Source organism: Rutilus rutilus (genome assembly GCF_951802725.1).
Source record: "Rutilus rutilus genome assembly, chromosome: 23".
Classification (NCBI taxonomy): Eukaryota; Metazoa; Chordata; class Actinopteri; order Cypriniformes; family Leuciscidae; genus Rutilus; species Rutilus rutilus.
In genome coordinates, this window is record NC_140233.1 from 6890012 (window position 1) to 6907500 (window position 17489).

The 17489-nt window shown below is 35.8% G+C and overlaps 1 protein-coding gene across 2 annotated transcripts in view; it reads left to right on the forward strand.

Moving 5' to 3' along the window:
* plxnb2b (plexin b2b) overlaps window positions 1-17489 on the forward strand; it is a 153246-nt gene that overhangs the window by 81500 nt on the left and 54257 nt on the right. The window contains exon 3 of one of the 2 annotated variants that reach the window (XM_084398032.1): window positions 13127-13199. The exons of the other annotated variant lie outside the window; for it this stretch is intronic. The gene's annotated coding sequence lies outside the window, so the exon portion shown is untranslated. The remainder of the gene's footprint in view (window positions 1-13126; window positions 13200-17489) is intronic. 2 annotated transcript variants of the gene reach the window in all.

Genomic DNA, 17489 nt, shown 5'->3' on the forward strand with positions numbered 1-17489 from the left:
ATGAATAATCAAATGATTAGAATCAAAAATGTGTAAAAAAAATTAAAACATGCATACATAAATGTTTATACAATGAAAATATGTATAAAAATAATAAAAAAATAAAAAAAAATAAACATTTTTATACATTTTCATTGTATAAACCTTTATGTATGCATGTATTTATTATTTTATTTATTTCATTACAATACTTTTTTTCATAAATGAAGTATATATGTATATACACATATAGACAGACAGACACAGATAGATAGATAGATAGATAGATAGATAGATAGATAGATAGATAGATAGATAGATAGATAGATAGATAGATAGATAGATAGATAGATAGATAGATAGATAGATAGATAGATAGATAGAAATTATCTGTGGTTCAGTGTGTGAGTCAGATGTGTATTTAATAACCTCTCAAACTGATTCAGTGATTCAGAGAATCACTTTAGACTTGTGAGTTTGTCTGTGACTTGATTCATTAAAAAGATCTGGCTCATAAGAGTCGTTCATTCGTGAATCGGACTACACTGGCCGTAATATGTCTTGCCTGTTTATTTATTTTTTACTTATACTGTATTTGTGCTGCTCATTATTTCTCCCCCATCACATTTGATTCAAACTCGTGACTCATCAGCGTCATTTTCGCTTCACCCCAACTCTAGTCAGGGTTATTGGTGATTTTCAGCATCTTGAATTAGTGATAATCCCGTTGATGTCTTCCCTTCTGTGCAAACAATGTCAGCCGTTATGTAAAGTCCAGGCTCGAAGGTAAAGATCTCACATAATCCACACGGGCTCCTGATAAAGAGCTCCATCTCTCTCTCTCTCTTTCATGATTAAACCATCAGCTGTGGGTGGTGAAAGAGAGAATGACAGTATGATTCAAACGGATGGCGAGATAAAGAGAAAATCATTATGCCGCTGATGCCAGATTTCTCGTGACAGGGTAGATACGGTGAATTATTGCAGTGATTGTCGCTGTACACGACGTGTATGTGTGCCATCTGGAACAGAGAGTTTATTTCACCGAATAGAGCGGATTCTGTCGTTATTTGCTCCATGACCTGCATGACTGTTCTGTGAAACACAAAAGGAGAAATACAAGTCTTTAAATGTGTGATCAAAAGACCATTGAGCAAAGCGAGTCAACGAATCGATAACGAATCATCGAGTTCACGAATGAATCATTCAGATCGGAATTGTGAACTGAATCAATTGATCAAAAATAACGGATTTATTTGATCATAGAGTCTTATTTCACTTAAGTACTTTATTGTAATTTTGAAGCCTTTGTTTTCAACTGAAGAAATAATGATGGTGTTTTTGGGTGAACTGTCTCTTTAAGATAAACTCCCACTCTGACTTTGCAGAAAAACTCGCTTCATTTTCATTCGGTCATCTCTCGCTCGCTATCTCTTCATGTTTGTGCGCTGTTAGCTGCTTGTGTAGTGCGTCGCGGATCATTAGAGACGCCGGTTCCGTGACCGAAATATGAAACTGTTAAACGTACATTAACTTTAATAGAGACAGCACAGCTCTGAGATTAATATTGCTCTCCAGTCAACTCTGTGCTGTTTGCCCTCGTCTTTTCATGGCCGAGAAAGCTTTAAAGTCAACATGAAATCAAAATGGACTCCATTTACCTTCTTAATGCGCATTTGTGCTCTTATTTAGCACAAAAATGACTTAACATTCACTCTGAATGACACATTATATCATAAGCGAAATTGGTTATGAATGCCGTTTAATGTTGACTTTGGTGGTTCTCCAGTCACATGTGCTGAATAAAGTCACCTGGAGACGAGAAACTGAAAGACACACTGTTGTTTGATGTGATTTGAGATCTCATCTCTGACTGTGCGGAAGTCTTTCAACATCTGCAGGCTTGTGTGTGCACAAACCAGGAACTCACAAGCACACAAACACACACAAAGGAAAGCAGTCTGTTGCAAATGACAGAGAGCCTGACAGGAGGCCCAATCGGAGATGAATATGAAAGATATGACACATGTATGGAGTGTATATAGGAGCGAGGGCTTGGAACAACAGTTGTTTTGGCAGAACAATTTGGTGCGACGATTCCAGCGTTGTGAAATAGCAGAGGAAGCCGTGGCGGGGGAAATGGGTTTCTGTTTGATTGACAGCTGGAGAGATGGTCCTGTCATTCTCTAACTTTGACAGTTCTTCTAGACATGGGCAGTAAAAGGCACAGACGCCCGAATGAGAGGTTGAAAACGAATCATTATAGGTGACAGCACATCCAAAGAACTGACAGACAAACATCCTGTTTGTGGAAAGATTGGATCAGATTGGATGTTAGCGTTCTTTTACAAACATATTCATGGTGGTACCATGTTACAGTGATGGTTATCAGATTGTCACTTTATAATTCACTTTTTTTTTTTAAGTATCTTGGTACATTGATGGTATCCGATGATAACGGGTTTGCCGTGCTACTGAATGATTACCGTGTTTATATACCATGGTATTTGCATGGTGGTGTTTTCAGTTGGTATTCAAAGGAAAGTGAATGGGCGACATACTAACTGATAAAAAATGTATTATGTTAGGCAAGTTACATTTTCCAGGTGAAACATTTAACTTTTATCATAGGTCATTTACTATAGAAGTCTTAAAGGTACAGTAGCAAAACCTTTTTTATTTTGTAATATATATATATATATATATATATATATATATATATATACACATACATGCATACATACATACATACACACACAGTATATCTATATACTGTATATCTATATAAAATATATACTGTGTGTGTGTGTGTGTGTGTGTGTGTATATATATATATATATATATAATTTGTAATAATACATACACATACATTCATACAAACGTACGTACAGTGTAGTGTACACACACACACACACACACACACACACACACACACACACACATATATATATATATATTATTAATATTATTTTGTAAAACATTGAAAAGCAAGTATAGTAAACAGAAAACAATTTATTTAAATGCAACTACATTTTTAATAAATTAAAAGCATGGTAGAAATATATGTTTTTAATTTATTTATGAAATAATGTATTAATAAAAATCGCATATATATATATATATATATATTACATTGATATGAAGTTCAGTACATTAAATAAATGAATTATCTGTAAAATTCGGTTAAATGAAACATTCGCTGTCAAAGAAAAAAAGCCTCTTGATTCTGAAGGGGTGTAAATGCTCATGTATTAATAATCATAACTGATTATAATTGAACCCTTGTCTGATATTATAAGTGGGGGAAAAAAACAGAATTGCTCCCAGCATGCACCAGCCTGGACACACGTTTTGTGGCCGCTGCGAGTACACACAGGAAGTGATGTCGTTCTGGATAGAGCCCTCAGCGCAGCTTCTCATCTCGTGTTCGTGCGCTGCCGGCTCCGAGGGCCGCTGTAAGTTGCTTGTCTTGCGTTATCTCTCGCTACGCCTCCACGACGGCGGCCCACAGGCGTCTCTGACAGGAAAGTGACGCTCCACTCCTCCAGAGACTCACGCTCTTCTCTCCAAAGGATGAGTTCAGCTCCCTGTTGAAGCGGAGCTGTCGTCTGCGCTGTCAGAAACACACGCGCACAGAAAACAGGGAGTTCAGATGTTAGCGGGGTGATGGAGCTCCAGCTGAATCTGAATGTGCTGAAGCTGTGGAGGTGTGCAGGATGGTGGCGAGAGCTTCTTCCACCAGGCTGAGGTCGGATCACTCAGGTGGAAAATGCCGGTTTTATCAGGGATAGTGGAACAGATACAGTAGCAGAGGCACTGACTCGTTTATGGAGACCTTAGAGTCTGGGTGGAGGGGTTTGCTGAGACCCTCACAGAGATGTTCTTCTAAACATTTAAATGATTTCTTGTTGGATTGGCTTGATTTTTAAACGGCATATTTCTCAAAATAAATAAAATCTTAGGAAAATCTAAACCAGAGCTTTGTGCAGACTTTTAACTGTACTGAAAAATAATCCAGAATAACGTGAAGGTTGGGTTTCCATTCTTTCCATTCATATTTTATTCGATAAAAAAAATAATTAATACATTTAAAAAATGTGCATATATTGAGGCACAGGTATGTGTGTGGTAAAACCTAAGTAAACCTAAAGTAAAACCAGTAATATTGTGTAATATAAAAATTTAACAGAACTGTTTATACAGTATATATTAGGGCTGTCACGATTCCTCGATTAAAAAAAATAAATAAAAAAATACATATACATATACATACACATATATATACATACACATACACATACATTATATATATATATATATATATAAACACTTGCAAAAATTTAAAATAACAAATTTATAATATATAATATATATATTGTACTCGATTAAAAAAAATATATAAATATATTTTATTTTATATATATATTTTATTTTATATATATATATATATATATATATATATATTTATTTTATTATTTTTATATATATATATATATTTTTTTATATATATATATTTTTTTATATATATATACACTCACCTAAAGGATTATTAGGAACACCATACTAATACTGTGTTTGACCCCCTTTCGCCTTCAGAACTGCTTTAATTCTACGTGGCATTGATTCAACAAGGTGCTGAAAGCATTCTTTAGAAATGTTGGCCCATATTGATAGGATAGCATCTTGCAGTTGATGGAGATTTGTGGGATGCACATCCAGGGCACGAAGCTCCCGTTCCACCACATCCCAAAGATGCTCTATTGGGTTGAGATCTGGTGACTGTGGCGGCCATTTTAGTACAGTGAACTCATTGTCATGTTCAAGAAACCAATTTGAAATGATTCAAGCTTTGTGACATGGTGCATTATCCTGCTGGAAGTAGCCATCAGAGGATGGGTACATGGTGGTCATAAAGGGATGGACATGGTCAGAAACAATGCTCAGGTAGGCCGTGGCATTTAAACGATGCCCAATTGGCACTAAGGGGCCTAAAGTGTGCCAAGAAAACATCCCCCACACCAGTACACCACCACCACCAGCCTGCACAGTGGTAACAAGGCATGATGGATCCATGTTCTCATTCTGTTTACGCCAAATTCTGACTCTACCATCTGAATGTCTCAACAGAAATCGAGACTCATCAGACCAGGCAACATTTTTCCAGTCTTCAACTGTCCAATTTTGGTGAGCTTGTGCAAATTGTAGCCTCTTTTTCCTATTTGTAGTGGAGATGAGTGGTACCCGGTGGGGTCTTCTGCTGTTGTAGCCCATCCGCCTCAAGGTTGTGCGTGTTGTGGCTTCACAAATGCTTTGCTGCATACCTCGGTTGTAACGAGTGGTTATTTCAGTCAAAGTTGCTCTTCTATCAGCTTGAATCAGTCGGCCCATTCTCCTCTGACCTCTAGCATCAACAAGGCATTTTCGCCCACAGGACTGCCGCATACTGGATGTTTTTCCCTTTTCACACCATTCTTTGTAAACCCTAGAAATGGTTGTGCGTGAAAACCCCAGTAACTGAGCAGATTGTGAAATACTCAGACCGGCCCGTCTGGCACCAACAACCATGCCACGCTCAGAATTGCTTAAATCACCTTTCTTTCCCATTCTGACATTCAGTTTGGAGTTCAGGAGATTGTCTTGACCAGGACCACACCCCTAAATGCATTGAAGCAACTGCCATGTGATTGGTTGATTAGATAATTGCATTAATGAGAAATTGAACAGGTGTTCCTAATAATCGTTTAGGTGAGTGTATATATGTGTGTGTGTGTGTGTGTGTGTGTATATATATATATATATATATAAAAACAATATATACACACACACACACACACACACACATATATATATATATATTGTACTCGATAACTTTTTGGATATATATATATATATATATATATATATATATATATATATATACATTTGGTGTATACTGTATAAGTGTATTATTGCTGTCAATCAAAAAAATTCAGTAAGTAATCTTGATTAATCGTACCTAGCGTCAAAGTTTTTAATTTTTAATTTATAATATTTTTATATTGTAATACTTTCACATTGAATCTCCAAAATAACACATTTTTTCGATTTTGCACCAATTTGTTTTCTTGAACATGTGGTTTGAAAACGCTGCTTTATTTGCATATTTGTTTTTGGAAAACTCTGACTTCTGCATAAATGACATGAACAGCCTGGAATAGCTCTTTTGACCTGGGCTAGTCAACAATGAGTTTGCGTTTTAAAACACTTGACATCTACAAATCTTGTTAATAATAAATGTGATTAATCATTACACATGGAGTTTGTTATGATAGTGCAGTTGTGGTCATTTTAAAAAGAAACAAGCCAGTCAAGGCTGTGCGTTAAAGTTATTTTACAGTTACGTGCTAGTACAGTCCGAATCACATGACTCTTTTGAGCTGGTCGTTTTAATGAATCATCTCTTTGAATCAGTGTGATGAATACTTCACTGAATTAACTCATTCAACATTTGCACATCAGGAAATAAAGCAGCTCTCGTTTGCTCTCTGTTTTCTCACTGGCGTCTCGGAGAACAAATTGAGATATTAAAGAGAGGTTAAGATATTAAAGCGCAACACTGCATCTTTCCAAATCTAAATCCGCTGGTGAAATAATGTGAATTTATTCAGCGTAACGTGTTTTGCAGGCGCACACATGACAGCAGATTAGTGGGCGGCAGAACGACAGGAAGTGCATGAGCTCCACTCCTCCGCAGCGCGTGATTGGACAGGAGCCTTTCTGTTTGTATTTTAATGCCTAACCTTGATAAAACTATGATTACCAAAAGCATGTGTAATAATGCATTAAGAAAAGGCCAATGTGAGGGGATGACAATCACATGATAGAGGGAATGAAGACATTAATGATGATTAGGAGAAGGACTGAACGGTACAAAGACTCATGTGATGCTTTCTTTTTAGTCAACTTGAAATAAAAATTGACTGTTTACTTTCTTTTCGAATGTCAGCAAAAGGTAAAAGCAATATTTACTCATTTACAATGTTAGTAATATTTTCAATCTCTCATTTTATGCAATATTTGCTCAGAAATACAAATAAACATTATCACACTTGAGATATATAAAATAATGTTTTTGTTGAGATATATATATATATATATATATATATATATTATATATATATATATATGTATGTGTGTGTGTGTGTGTATATATATATATATATATATGCATACATACATACATATACACACATATATATATATATATATATATATATATATATAATCAACAAAAACATTCATAATTCTTTCATTTTAGCAATTTTAACAATTGCAACTTTTACTAAAATATATTTAATTCATGCAACATTTGCTCAAAAAAAACATAAACATTTTTAACATTTGCTATATGTTTTTCTCAATGAATATATAATTACAATATAAGCATCATGAAAATGTAAGCAAAATGTAATCTTATTTTAAGCTATATATATATATTTTTTTTTATTTTTATTTTTTATTATTATTATTTTTATTTATTTATTTTTTACATAATTATTAATATTTATTCTGATCTATTGGTAATAATTCATCAGTGTGCGTTATTCCAAAAAAAGTTTGTCGTTGTAAACTTTGACTTTCCTTTTTGATGTCACTAGAAATAATTTTTCATTTAATAATTACTGACATTCCCGTGTTACTGAAAATGCGTGACAATAGGCGAGTAAAGTGGGTTGTTAATGCCGTTTCATGTTGACTTGCATTCTATTTTTGAGAATAATTTATTTGCGTGGTATATTTGTAAGAAGTTCTTTCTTTTAATCCAAGTTTTTTTTTTTTGGTTTAGTTTTTTGCATTTGCATTTGACCCAGTTCCAGTGTTCCCCGTAGGTATACTCAAAATCAACGAAACACGCAGATACTCTCATTTTTGGCCACGGTTTTGTTTCAATACATTGCGCTCTCTATGGGATGCGACTCTTAGTTTAGTGTTTGTGTATTTTGGAGCTGTGAGATGATCAAAGCTCCTGCGTGCCCTTCTGTTTGTCTCTGAACCCCAGAGCTCTCGCCAACATTAAAAACTCCCGCTGAACTCACAAACACAGCGTGCGTTTCAAACTTTCGATGGGCGACAGTTTCTGCGGTCATTTTTCCCAGATAAAGAGCTTCCCGCAACACGCACGGTTGAGAAAGATCAGCCTCCCGCTCCTCCGCAAACTCTCCTTCCTAACTCATTCTCCTGGTTTAATGAGTGTTACTCGGTATTGTAGAGATTACCCCCATCCTCCTCATTCGCCAGCGTTTTGCGTGCAGGAATAAACCAGATGTAGCCTTTTCACTCGCTGTGAGATGAGGATTTAAAATCTGCCGCTGTCAGCCTCCTTCAGAACGCTTCATAAGCATCTTTGAGACAAAATTTCACTAAGCCGACTGCTTGCTTTTCTCTAGCCCATTCGCGTGGACCGCACGAGTGTTGTGCGTCCATTTTCACTGTAATCACGGTTTATTTTAATCAAGTGCTGGGGAAAGACCCTTTCTTCATGTTGTGCAGTGTTTGGATCATATTTTACTTTTAACATAACTTTCAACATTAGCGCGTTATGTTATTGAGCAACTTCATTACTTTTACAGTGGATGTCTATAAGCAATTTTACTTTTGGGTTGTTGTATATTTGGCTTTACTAAATGCGTTTGAATTGTAGGTAACCTTTTCAATGGCTGAAATATACACTTTAGTTTAGGGTCCAATTCTCACTATTAACTAGTTGCTTATTAGCATGCATATTACTGTAAACCCTAACGCTCAAAATGATTAATTGGTTTGAGTAGGACAAACTTAAATGAAACTAATTAGTTCAGTCAAATGAACTTTTATGAGTATTTAGCACTTTCTTTTTCTTTCAAGTTCACAGAACTGATATATTTTAAGTAAACTTGAAAAAAGTAATCTGATTACATAACTTGCGTTACCCCCAACACTGCTTGTTGCTTCTCCACAAAGTAATCAAATTTCAGTTATTTCAGTCTTCTCTCGTTCTGTTTTGTTGTTCACCACTGGCACCCATTCCCAGCGTTCTCTGTCCCAGGCTGCCAGTCGTGGGGGGGGGGGGGGGGGACAAGATATCCGGTTTATCTGGGTCGGAGCCAGGAATCTTTAGAGAAAAGCAAACAGGAAAAACTGGTGCGTTCCTGAGGGAGCCCTGCGCGTTTATGTGAATCTTTCTGATTTCCATATGCTAAAACCGCAGTTAAACTTCTATAAATCAAGCCATGCGTTCGCTTCGGCACGCATGAATTTTGAATGGCAGCGCGACTACAGTGGCTTCTCAGGAGATGATCCCGGTCCCCGATGCCACGGTTTCTCCAAGCACGGAGGAAAATGGAAAAATCTTTGAGAGAACTTCCACAACTTTGTGCAGAATCCCTCGGCATTTGCCATTGTATCGCAGGCTTTATAATGACATTCAGAGATGGTATAAACACGTGTTTTATCTTTGAGGAAACGCAGCAGGAGAGAATTGTGCTGTATTTATTGCGGGATCCAGAGAGAGAGAGAGAGAGAGAGAGACAGACATGGGGGTCTCGGTTGCCCTGAAAACTTGAAACACTTGAATGTGTTTTTCACAGGTTCAGAAACAGGTGTTTTTAGAAGTTTAATTCTGGAGAGGGTTTAAGCGTAACTCAAATGTTAATGAGATAAGCCCGCCGAGCGTCTGGATCACAGAGAAACATGCTTATCTGGTTTGGCAGGGTTGAATTAACAATAAATAAATAATAGCGCTAGAATTGTTTGCCTTCACCCTCTGTGTTTTGACGGTGTTTGCCGTCTCTGGGGACTGTCGACATGCGCGTCAACTGAACGTGTCGTCGCTCGCTCGTCCATCAAGTCTCAAATCTGGATACTTCACGCTTTTAGTCCCTGAGGGCTCTTTCACGTCAGACCGTTTTGTTTGTTTGTTTGGTGTAAAAGCAATTTTTAGAAAATATATTTTGAATTAAATTTACGCCTTTAGGCAACATTCCTGATTCTTGTTTCAAGTATAAACCTTATTCAGTGTTGTTAGATTTAGACTTAGCACAAGAAAGAACAAGGCAATACCTTGACATTTTTATATTGCAGCAAAAATTAGGTTTAATCTTTGTATATATATATTATTTTTTTTATTATACCCAAGCAATCACGGTTCGAGAGATGGTTGAGCGTTGAATCTGGTGTAGTTGGGGGAAAGTGGATCTGTTAACCCCATTACATTACTGTATGTAGGTCAGAAGATTTACAGCTTACGATCGATCACGCCACAATCAGCTCCAGCCATTTTTCATCCCCATAATTGGAAACTTTGCAGCAGGACGTGCCAGTTTAGGCTTGTTTTGTCAGGACATTGTGCTCGACTCAGATACGGTTTAGTTTACTCTTCTGTATGGGTTTGTGCTGAAAAGATCAGTTTGATGCACAGAAAAACATTCTGTTGGGCTTTTTTTTTTATCTCATTGTACTACCTGATAAATATTTAGTTTCCTGAAGAGCTCTAAATCTCTCTGCAGCTCATGATCTGGATTGAACAATACCCATGATTCATAGCAATATTTATTATACTTCTAAGAGTCAGGGAGTTGCTGGTTTATATAATATGAAATAATAAAATATATTATTATTATTATTATTATGATTCATATTGTTATTATTGTGATTCTGAAAAGCGTCTTGTGTGTGTGAATAAAATATGTAAAATATCTATAAAGTGTATGTATATATGTGTGTATATATGTCAAATTATATATAATATTTAATTTACATCATATGAAATACTAATATAGATATAGATGTGTGTGTGTTGTGTGTGTGTGTGTGTGTGTGTGTGTGTGTGTGTGTGTGTATATATATATATATATATATATATATATATATATAGTAGAGAGAGAGAGAGAGAGAATTTTTGTATTTTTTATATAAAAAACATTATATTAATGTTATATAATAATTAATGTTATATAATAATTGATTATATTATATTTATTATTATTATGCAGAATAAATAAATAAATATATATATATATATATATAATCAAAATATATTAAATTATATTAGTTCTATTAAATTTGCATAATTATATGAAATAATAATAATTATAAATTTTTATGATCTTTATTACTATTATTTTATAGAATATTATATAGGCGATATTATATATACATTTTTGAAATGATATATAAAAAAGTGCTTTTATTTATTTATATATATATATATATATATATATATATATAGTATTTATTATTGTAATATTAATGTCATAGTATAATTTAATATAATTAATTAAATATGTTATTATATTATTTCGTATTATTATATATCCGTTGGAATGTTAAGGGATATTTCTGTCCTGATATTTCATACACAAACTCTTCTAATATCAGAGCAGATGGTTATCCAATACATGAGGCTCAAATGTGTCAGCGCTCTCAGGTGGTTTCCATAGGCAACAGAATGGCGCGCACATGTTGAATGTGCACTAAATCACTCGCATTTATTAAATTCTACTGTCTCTCGCACTTCATTTTCTTCATTGAGCCTTGGACCGGGGGTTCTCGCTGTGAGGTCGTGTGCCCTGGTCACGGCTGATATTTATAAAGGCTTCTCCGTATGTATGCTGATCCAACGCTGGCCTCCTCCGTGCCCCGAAATCCATATTCATCAGGATATGAAAGGTTATAACTTGTCCTGCATCAGCAGTTCGGCTCACTTCTTAATTAGATCTTATATTTCATCGGAGCTTTGAGCTAAAACTGATTACATCCAGACAAAGTTGTAGCGCAAACGCCGCGTGACGCTATAGCGGCTCAACATAGCGACGAACCCCCACGTCTAGCAAAGTGTTTGGGCTTTGATTTTGCTCTAATGGAGGTTGTGTTCGCCTCTGGTTGCACGAATACTGCTAATTAGGCTTTGGTGTGAGTAATTAAAGAGGTGTAGCGTGACCAGCAGAAGAAACAAGTGCATTTAGCGAGAAAAGCAATTAGCGAATTTAGTTCCTGCAAAGACCATTTATACTTTTTAATAATTTAGTTATTTAGGTAGTTTAGTTTCAAACCCTAGTGAGCTACATTGACAACTGCCTGATAAGTGAAATGCTACCTTTAAGTGACCAATTTGGAGGCTAGGGAGCAAATGTTTGTCATGGAAATATCACATGGGAGGCTCACAGTTGATGTTAGCATTAGCATTTCGCTATGGTAATATGGAGATGCTCTAATAAAAAGCCTTAAGCATTGATTTATGCTCTCTCTCTCTCTCTCTCTCTCTCTCTCTCTCTCTCTCTCTCTCTAGTATTTGAATTTCCGTGTCTTTTTGCACTTGGACAAATACACACAAAAATACGGCACAAATATCCTCGTAATCACAGTCGGTTATGTCTTAGGTGAACGTAAACAGTCGAGAAAGAAAACGCATGTGTAACAGTGTATTGGATCTGTGCAGCTCTTAAAGGGACAGCAGCCTAAAATTCCTGCTGCCGTCTCTATAATAACAACAAAAGACCAAGACAAAATTGTATTCACAATTATATGGTTTGCAATAAGATTTAGAATAAATTAGGAATCGATAAAAATCGGCATCGATAAGCAAAATCAGAATCGTTAAAATTCAAACGATACCGAACCCTAATCAGGAGCGAAGCTCATTAGATTTTGAAGCGCAGCGCCTGAGGGCTTTTACTACAATCTGTCAATCAAACATTTGTGTGATTTCCAGTGAACTGCGTCACAAGTCTTGTGGGGTACGACGACACCCTGGTCTAAGTGTTTCTGTGATGCTAGCCAATGCTAAGCCCCGCCGGAGAAACCTCGACCGTCTGGTCTCCACACTGCACAGTAACATGTCGTGTCCTCCACCCCTCCCTCACTGCGAGACTCTAACTTATTTACGCCTCTGAAATCCCCTAATAAGGGTACTTACATTGATTCTCTCCCTAACCAGGCTCCATTACAGATTAAACAGGTCTATGGAAGAGAGAATGACGAGCTGAATGAGAGAGAAGATTATAGGAGCCGTGTGATTTATCTAAATGTGTTTCACACACCTGATTCTCTCTCTCTCTCTCTCTCTCTCTCTCTCTCTCTCTCTCTCTCTCTCTCTCTCTCTCTCTCTCTCTCTCTCTCTCTCTCTCTTCAGTGCTGTGGAAGTTGAACAGACAGACACCTCACTCTTATGTCAAGCATCAATTAAAGCAATTTTCGCCTTGGAAGTAAGTGTCTTCCTACTCTGTTTGAGATTATTAATATCTCCACTACAGCTCTGTTTGATTTTTTTTTTTTTTTTTCTGCTTAAAGGAACAGTTCACCCAAAATGAAAAATTCATGTCATTATTTACACACAGCCGTTCTCTTGTTATTCCACACTTGTCTGCGGCACAATACAGAAGACTTTGTTACATGTATCTAAATGTACTGATAATATACGATTAAAACTGTGGGGTAAAAGAAAAAACATTTCTATAACATATATAAATATATAAATTAACACATTATGTAACACAAATATAAATAAATAATTAATATATTATTTTTATTAAATATAAAAAAATAAAAAAAATACTAAAATGACTGAATAATAATATAAATGAATAATAATATTAATAATACATAATAATTTTCTAAATATTAGAAAATTAAGAATAAATTATTTTAAATATGTTAACAATTATATTGAATATATATATATATATATATATATATATATATATATATATTTATTTATATATTTATATTTATATATAAGCATAAATACCTTTGCATGATGAACACGTTCAATTATACTGTTCAATTATCATTTTTAAAAATGATCTAATGTCTTCAAAAATTCAAAAAAAAATAAAATAAATTCAATGACAAAAAAAGATCTACAAATGTATCTGTTATGATAGGAGGAGACTTCTCATTGTTGTGTGACTCCTTTAAGGTGTGTCTCTTAAAAGCAGTCGCTGGAACATCAATCTCATTGTCAGAGCGATGCCCCCTATCTGCCACATGATGCATCATCCTTGAAAACTTCAGGACGATCTCACTGGATCCTAACCAAAATTATTCCCAAAACTGTCCTGTGTTTAATTGATGGCGGTGGGAAGATGAGTTTGAATGTTTATCGGTCGCTTTTAAAACAAGTGGCAGAGACGCCATGGGAGATTCCATTAGCAGAGCTTCATTTAGCATCAGTGAGGAGTCTCATGTGAACGATTTCCGAGTAAACTCTTAGACAGGTGTTTCTTCAACTATGGGCACTTTTTGTCCCTGTGGACCTTTAGAAAGTAAACTTTTGTAAAACACATTTATTGCACACTCTCCCTGGTTTACTAGTCTTCTAACAATGTCAAACCGTTGGAGATCACAGGAGAAGTCTGTCCTTTTGTGAATTATACAAAATGTATTACACATATTTATTATTATTATTATTATTTTCTGAAATGTCATTTCCAAGTGTTATTTTCTATTACATCCCAATTATGTACAGTATAGTGTAAATGACATTCTAAACATTTTTTTTTTAAAATGGCAGATTCTATAGTCTTGCTAAGACAAATTTTTTAGCTGTCATTTTATGTATTCTAAATGCACATAATTAAATGTAATATTAATATATTAATTATATTCAATTAAACAATTAAATATAGTTTTTCATTATATTAAAATTGCATTTGAGAAATGTACTTAATTTTTATTTTTGTCATTGTATGTGAAAAATAAAAAGTAATACAATTATATATAAATTACATTATATATACATTTAGTTTTTTCATATATAATATGACTATATATATATATATGTTTCATTTAATAATTTTTTATTTGAATGTTTTTTTTTTTTTTTTTTTTTTTTTACTATGTTTAATTGAAAATATTTTTTTGCTGTAGGTTTATTTAATTGTAACAAAATTACATTAAATATGTTCTTTTTTTTTTTTTTTTTTGTCTGGGTCTTGGAAAAACATAAAATAATAAGACTTATACATATGACACATTTGCTAAGTACTATGAAAGTTTTTCACCTTCATATTATATAAAGAATGCTGAAATCTCTTTCCCCTGTAACCAAAGTTGAAGAATCACCTTGTGTGCATGGTCTCTGTTTGCTCCGTCAGTCAGACGTCTCCTCATGACTCCAGAGGAGCGGAGAAATTGGCTTTACTTAGTAGAGCAAGACACACAGATAGCGCGAGTCAACTACATCTAGAACTCCATTTAGGGATTGAATCATCAGTTTCCATTTGGACCTTCTCCGGCGAATCGAAAATGAATGTTTGTGCAGCTTGGCCTCGTCGGTGGCGCTCACCCCGAAGCTTAGAGTGCTTGTCTGATGATTTTGGAAGTGGACCGGGGACAGACCCCGAGCTTGGATGAGCCGGCTGATGCCACAGGTGATAATCACGCCGTGTGTGTGTATGTGTGTGTGTGTGTGTTCAGGGTGGCTGTAATTATCAGCAGAAGGCTGTGGAGATAAATGAGAGCAAGCGACTGACAGGCGGTGGTTATCTGAGCCGAGCTCGAGCGTCGATTGCCGGCGAGAGAGATTTTAACAGTAGCGTGTCGGCTAAAGCCTGGCTTTGATGTTGCCCAATCCCGCCTGAGCCCTACAACATTTCCTTATTGGCGAGATATGAAAGGATAACGTGGATGTGTGTGATCATATCTGTTTAGTCATTTGGGAAATTCTGCCACTTATTTAAACCAATGCCAGCACAATAAAGGGAGTTCTCAGGTGTCTCAGATGGCCTTATTTCAGCTGTGAAAGTCCACTGTTTTGTATCGCATGCCTAAGTCTCCTTTTCCTTTAAAAGGGCCGTATCAAGAAAGACAGGATACTTTTTTGCTAGTTGAGATTGGAAAGACTATTGAAACTCGAGCTTTTACAATGCAAAACACCTCCTCAGTTCAACCGCACTGCATTAAAGGGATAGTTCACGCTAAAATGAAAATCAAGTCATAATTTACTCACCCTGGTGTTGTTCTAATGCAAAATGCCCTTCTTTCTTTTATAGACCACAAAAGGAGAATGTTTTTTTCCACGCGCCCATACAATGGTAGTGAATAGCGACCAGCATCAAATTTTTACGTGTCCCTAAAGATTTTAGTTCAGGTTATGGATTGACTACTTTGAAACAAAGTAAACCATCTAATGTAGGTACAGTCTTTTCAGACATCATTATTATTCAATCCAGCGGCCAGTTGTTTTACAAATTCCATTTAATGTAACATAAGGGATGAGAAATGCCATTTGTATTTGATCAAACCCCTTGAAGGTGCATGGTGCTGCCATAATGAGTACACCTGGTGGATTTAGAGTTAACTTTCTTGCTCAAGGACAGAATGACCTGTTATTCACTTTGTCATGTCAGGGATTAGATTTATATAAGGTGCTGTAACTTTGTTGCTCCAGAGTTAGAGGGTTACCTGTTAGATTATAGCCACTTCTCCAGACACCACTACAATACTGGGCCTAGCCCAAACCATGAAAAACATCCCAAGACCATTATCCCACCTTCAGCATTGGTCCATATCATTTTGCCTACAGTATATAGTGTAGCAAGGTAGTCTTCAGAATTTTTAATAATTTAATAATTACACTTTAGGGGACCCCCACAAGAGTCCTAAGTCATTTCGAAGCCTGGGGTGTACGATATATAATTTAAAATCCTGACCTTGGATGTTGATCTTCTGTGCTTGACTGCATGTTCGTCTGACTCTATTAGCGCCACAGTTCACTGAGTCTCTCCCAGAAAAAGCACACAAGTTGTGAGAAATCAAGATTACCAAAAGCGTGATTAAATAACAGCATGCAGTGTAGATGGCTTCATTGATTATAATGGGAATGTGTATATAATTTCATTGCGTCGACACCAGGGCTTGACAACATGAACTTTTTTGTTTACCAGCCACTGTTGCTAGCTGTTTTCCAAAGTTACTAGCCACTTAGCATTTTCACTGGCCACAATTTTGACTCCGATACCATGGGGAAAAACTAATATTATCTCATAATTTGGCAGGAGGAATATTAGGCTGCTGTCACTTTAAGAGCTGATGCACTGATCCATTATACTGTTACACATGTGCTTTTTTTCTCAACGGTTTACGTTCACTTAAAACATAACTGACTGTGTTTAGGTGAATACTCGCCAACAACGGCATTTTGACATTATTTTGTGTGTATTTGACTGTTTAAGCGCAATAAGCAGCGAAATATAACTCAATTTAGTCCTGAGACGTGGCTTTATGTGCCGCACTTTGGGTGAGAGCACAAAATCTGCGGGAATGAGTCAAATTATGAACAATCCCACGCCGAAATTCAAGCCCTGTAACAGCAACAATATTCATCCGAAGCAAATGAAACGAGTGAGTGAGTGAGTGAGTGAGTGAGTGAGTGAGTGAGTGAGTGAGTGAGTGAGAGAGAGAGAGAGAGAGAGCAGCTGGTATCGTGTATCTGTTCTGCGGAAAACGAGTATTGGAAGCTCTTCAGATATTTCAGTTTTGCTATGTGTTCAAAA